Here is a 6,027-nt window from a genome sequence, read left to right on the forward strand (position 1 = left end):
CACTCCAGTGTTCTTGCCTGGAGGATCCCAGGGACGGGGAAGCCTGGTGGGCTGCAGTCGATGGGCCCGCACAGAGTCGGACACAACTGAAGCGACTTAGCAGCAGCAGCAGTAAGGTTGCCAAAAACATGAGAACTGTTTTACCATTTTACATCTGCAGGCTGTGTTGATTTTCTAAGTATGTCCATATCTTGACTTTCTGTCATTTGCTTTCTGTCGCCACAGCCCTGTGGAGGGGGCCAGGGAGACATCTCTATTCCCACACTGTGGAGGAGAGCAAAGCTATGAGGCTGGGGGACCTGCCCAGGTCAGAGAGGGCACCCCCAGGAAGCTGGAAGCTCCTGATCACATCACCACAGCTCACTGACATACAAGAGGGGCATTTTCTTGCTTTTACAGAAAAGAAAACCTTAGTATGCTTTACTATTTTTTCCCCGTCATGTTAACCTCTCAGTTGAAAGTCCAATCACAAATCAAGTTGAGATCCAGGAGTGAGTTGAAGTGAGCCCCATCCCCACAAAGAGCAGTAACTAGAAAGAGGGGCCAGGGACACCACAGCCCACCACAGCCTGATTCCCATCTAGATAGTCAGTCCCAGTCCTTATGCCTCTGCAGCCTGGGCAGTTCTCAGTTACCTAAGTGGACAGTGACGTCTCACAGAGATTTTCAGTAACAAATGTGGAAACAGAAGGGGTCTGAGCCTCCTGCACTTACCCAACGATCCAAATGCACAGCAGCTCTCTTTATCTGGCCGAGGCCCCTGGATGTAGGTTTGGGTATGTTTGGCTCTGTGCCTCCTCCCCGGGCACAGTAACTGGTGACAGGTGTGGCCACAGGACAGGTGTGGCTGTGGGGGCAAGGTTACCCTGTCAGCCTTATCAGTTAGGAATCTGGTTTCTAGATCTTTTATTTCTTTTTTACTACAGTAAAGCTGCAGACCCTGTAACTCTGTGGTTTCAAATCTCATTCTCTTCTTGCTCCTGTGTCTGTGGGGCATCTGGGTGTTGACTGATCTAGTCGGGGTCAACCCCAGTGCTGTGGGTTGGGTTCAGATCTGCCCCCTGTATCCTTCCTTCCTCCAAGGCCAGTGGGCCCACCTGGGCAAGAGCCATGGTGATGGCAGATGTGCAAGTCACATTTGCAAACATTCCACCCATCAAAGCCAGTCATGTGGCCCAGCCCAGCCTCAGTGGACCAGGGAAATCTGCTCAGGGAACCCAAAGAGAGTAAGAATTTACTGAACTTTCAAATTATCACACAAGTTACCTGACTAGCATCCTATTTCCTAATTGACTCTAACTCAGAGGGAGAAAAGAGATGTGACTATGATAGAATTTCCCCTGAAATCCCCTACACAGAGACCCTGAGCCCTAGATGCTAAGTGTAGAGAGGACTTCAAGAAGGGTGAGCAGGCAGGGGCAGCTGCCTCCCTGTGATGGATCAAGGGCACTGAGCTGGTGACCAGCAGATCCTGGGCAGTGCCTTGAAGAGCAGCAGGATGGTGATGGAAAACAGAAGCACCAGAGCCCAGCTGGGTTCAAATCCCAGCTTCTCTACTTACCGAGCATGCGATTTCCTACTCTAGGGTTCCATTTGCTCATCTATAAAAGGAGGACAATCCCAGGTACCTCAAGGCAGGCAAGTGAGCAGGGAGAGCTAGCAGAGAGCAAGGATGCTGGATGCAGGAGGATGCCCTGAAGGGAAGGAGGAAAACACAGTGATATCTGAGAAGCTTGGGTTTCTGGACAGGAAGAGAATGCTAGGATAAGTTTAGTGAGTGGAGTTGAGTGGGGTGGCTTCTATTTCAGCTGGTTAGAATCTCAACACCCCATCCCAATCCCAGTTCCTTCATTCCTTGCAGAAATGTTTACTGAGCTGCTGCCCCATGCCAGGCACCAGTCTAGGTGCTGGGACTGCATCAGTGAATGAACCAGATGAAACTCTGCCCTCGTGGAGGGTGGGGTGGGGCTGGGACTGAATTCATGAAGCATGGGTACGTTTCAGGCACTGTGTTGGGCTCCATATGTATCATTGCCAGATGGTTACTGTTCTTTCTGACTTGGGGATTAGAAAACTGAGAGTGGTGGAAGTAAATAACCATTCCATGGCCATCTGCAGCCTGTAAGAGACACAGCTGATACTGCTCCATCCTGGAGTCTTTCTACTCTGTCACATCTCCAGGCATGAAGAAGGTTTGTGAACAAGCCCTGAGACTCTTGGAGGAGCAAGGGAGACTAGAAGAGAAGTGGTGGTGAAAATGTTGTTGTGGGCAGAGGCGCTGCGCTGGGAATTCCAGGTTGGTGCTAGAGCATGAGTGAGAATCCTGAATGCAGGCAGTTCCTCTCCCGGCCTGTCCAGAGGGGACCAGTGCTCCCTTTAAGACTGAGGGAGCAGGGATGGCTCCAGGGGATCCCTGTGAGCTCCTTCACTATTAAGCCCAGCCTGCTCCCTTCACTAATGTCAAATGCTCCAAGATAATGGGACCAAGGCCTGCCTGAAATCAAAAAGAAATCTGAAACAGATGTTAGGGAACCTTTTTTTTTTTTAAACTTTGACTATGAGGATGAGCCCAGCAATTATTGGCAGAACTCTGGCCTGTGTCAGAAACAATTAGCTGCCTGGCCTGAGACCAAATGGATCCCCCAGCTTCCTTTTACTTCCTTTCTGGCTCAAGCCAGATGTGTTTCCAAGGCTGAGCTGTGGCCTTCCCAATGGGTGGGTGGACCCTGGGTCTCTGACTCAGTCTGGACCTATAACCTCCCTGTTCTGCTCCTCCTGACCCACTGTCTTTCTCTCTTCCTGACCTTTTCTCCTTTGCTTTCTAATTCCCACCCCCACCAATACTAATCATGTAATCTTGGCAGGTTCACACACACAAACACACACACCAAACATGCCACTTCCAATTTTGCCTCAAGATTCATAATGGGAACCAACCAGACAGGGCCATCCAAAAATTTATAATCCTCCTGTTCATCAAAGCCCCTCAAATAATCTTTCTGTGGTATTTACTCTTAGTCATGGCAACCGAATGTCTTGGCTGGGGCCCTGATTCGGAAATTCCATAGACTGTGGATTCAAGAACACCATTAATTGAGCACCTCTGGTGTGCCAACCACTCGACAAGCATATTCCAGCTCTTTTCAAGGTCTCTCCAGCTTTCTGTGGTGGTCAGATCTCATGCTTCATCAGCTCCTGCCCCATCCTGCAGGACTCTCTGGTCTTGTGTGGAGGAACTCAGGATGGTCACCTAGAGGCTCCTGACTTGGCCATGTATATGATGACCATATGCAGCCTTTGGGAGATCTTACTCGCTTGCCCATGGAGTCATCAGGGCCCTAATATTAATGAGTGTGACCAGGTCCCCAAAGCTCCTCCATCTGCTACTCTTCAGAGACTAGAACATGGCTGAACTCTCTGTAAGAGGACTTCCCTCCTGCCTCCCTACACCCTCGTCTGAGTTGCTTGGGTCTCAGGCTGTGCTGGCCATGGACTACATTTTATCAAGTCCCTCTGGAAACCCATGCCTCGTCTTCTACCACAACTTCCTTCTCCATAGGGCTTATTCTAAAATTTCTTTAGCTTGACTGGGTGACTGAGATCCCCAAGAGGTATTATGTTGTCACCTCCTCCATGTTTTTGCGCCTTATTTCCTCGAGTTTACATTCTCTTTCTCTCTAGAAACAGGGGCCTGTGTTCCCTTCCCCACACCTCTGGACATGACAGATGTCCCAGAGGTACCGTCGACTTTATCTCAGTGTAGGTTACGTTGACTCCTCACTGTGACCCTGTGATGAAGCTAACCAGGTTATTTTGTGGTCTAAATCGGTGGGTGGAGGCTGAACATGATGGAAGAGCGTTCACTGTGCTCCAGGAGTCCTGGGTTCTAGACCTGGTTTTGCCACTGATCCCAGTGGGGGCACCATAGCCAAATCTGTTTTCCTCTGTGGTTTTCTGAGTTCCTACCCATGAACTGAAGATAGCAAGAAGATGGCTCTCCAAATTCTCTTTCTGCTCTAATAAAAGGGATGCCTTGTTCAAGAATGGGCTACATGGATCTTCTTGGCGGCTCCTTACACACTCACTGCCTGGTGATACACCCCTTGGGTTTCCTCAACATGTACATTCAGTGCTTGAAGGACTGAGTCAACTTGATACCTCTGTGTGTCCCCAGTGACCTGAGAGCCTTGTTGCTTCTCTGCAGCAGCCTCCACTTTCACTTGGCCTGACTTAATGAACATGGCCCCTGGGACTTGCCGGACTTCCTTTTCGACTGCTCTTCCTTCGCTCTCTACTTCCACCACACTGGCCTCTGGGGATCCTTCACACACCAGACACCCTTCAGCAGCAGGGCTGTTCCCTCTTCCCAGGCCACTCTTGCCCCAGAGACCTGGAGAGCCTGATCCTTCATCCTTCACGTATTTGCTCACATGCTACCTTCTCAGGACTTCCCTGGTGGTCTAGTGATTGAGATTTTACCTTCCAATGCAGGGGATGCATGTTCAATCTCTGGTCAGGGAGCTATGGGAGCTAAGATCTCACATGTCTCAAGGTAAAAAAACCAAAACAAAACAGAAGCAATATTATAACAAATTCAATAAAGACTTTATTTTATTTATTTTATTTTATTTTTAAACTTTACAATATTGTATTGGACTTTAAAAATGATCCACAACAACAACAACAAAAAAATCTTAAAAAAAGACACTGCCTTCTCAGTGAGGCCTTCTAGGAATGCCCTCTTTCAAAGTACTCCCTATACCACAGCTCCTATCCCCTTTTCTGGCTTTATTTCTCTATAGCCCTTATTAACATCTGACTTATTCTATATTTTCCTTATATTTGTGAACTGTATTGTCTGTCTCTGCACATTGGGCTGTGAGCTCCAGAAAAGCAAGGAGTTTAGTTTTCTTTGTCTAGAACCAGGGTGAAGACATTGCACAGCTCGAAGGGGCACCCTTTACATAGCATATAATGTAGAATATGATGTAGTGGGTCTACCTGAAATAGTGCTTGGCATATCGTTGGCACTTAAGGCAGTTTTGTGGCATGAATAAGCCAGAATTAGCTGTCTATTCTTGGCAGAATTAAATTTCTTGGAAGCAGAAAGTATATGGGAGTTTCCCATTCAAAGGCAACCGAGGCATGAAGTAGGATGATACAGGATCAAATATTCTTGTGACACAAATGGCAGAGCCCAAACACCCTGCTTTTGGTACCTGGATATAAGACATGCAGAAGTCTTATATTCATAAGGTGCAGAGGAATGAAAATGGATACAAAAGAAAACAATAAATCTCATGAGCTTAGGATGATCAGACTCAAACTCAGTGCTCCAGGAAGAGAGAGGAAGAGTCCATTTCTTTTTTTTTTTTTTTTAATTAATTTTTACTGTAAACTTCATGGACTGCAGCACTCCAGGCTTCCCTGTCCTTCACCATCTCCGGGAGTTGCTCAAACTCATGCCCATTGAGTCAGTGATGCCCTCCAACCATCTTATCCTCTGTCACCCCCTTCTCCTCCTGTCTTTAATCCTTCCCAGCATCAGGGTCTTTTCCAATGCGTCAGTTCTTCGCATCAGGTGGGCAAAGTATTGGAGCTTCAGGCTCTGCATCAGTCCCTCCAATGAATATTCAGGATTGATTTCCTTTAGGATTGACTGGTTGGATCTCCTTGCTATCCAAGGGACTCTCAAGAGTCTTCTCTAACACCACAGTTCCAAAGCATCAATTCTTCAGTATTCAGCTTCTTTTATAGTCCAACTCTCACATCCACACATGACTACTGGAAAAACCATAGCTTTGACTAGACGGACCTTTGTTGGCAAAGTAATGTTTCTGATTTTTAATATGCTCTCTAGGTTTGTCATAGCTTCTCTTCCAAGGAGCAAGCGTCTTTTAATTTCATGTCTGCAGTCACCATCTGCAGTGATTTCGGAGCCCAAGAAAATAAAGTGTGTCACTGTTTCCACTGTTTCCCCATCTATTTTCCATAAAGTGATGGGACCAGATGCCATGATTTTAGTTT

This window comes from Bos grunniens, chromosome 15, assembly GCF_055505025.1.
Source record: "Bos grunniens cultivar Pamir isolate PY7600 chromosome 15, Bosgru_T2T1.0, whole genome shotgun sequence".
Classification (NCBI taxonomy): Eukaryota; Metazoa; Chordata; class Mammalia; order Artiodactyla; family Bovidae; genus Bos; species Bos grunniens.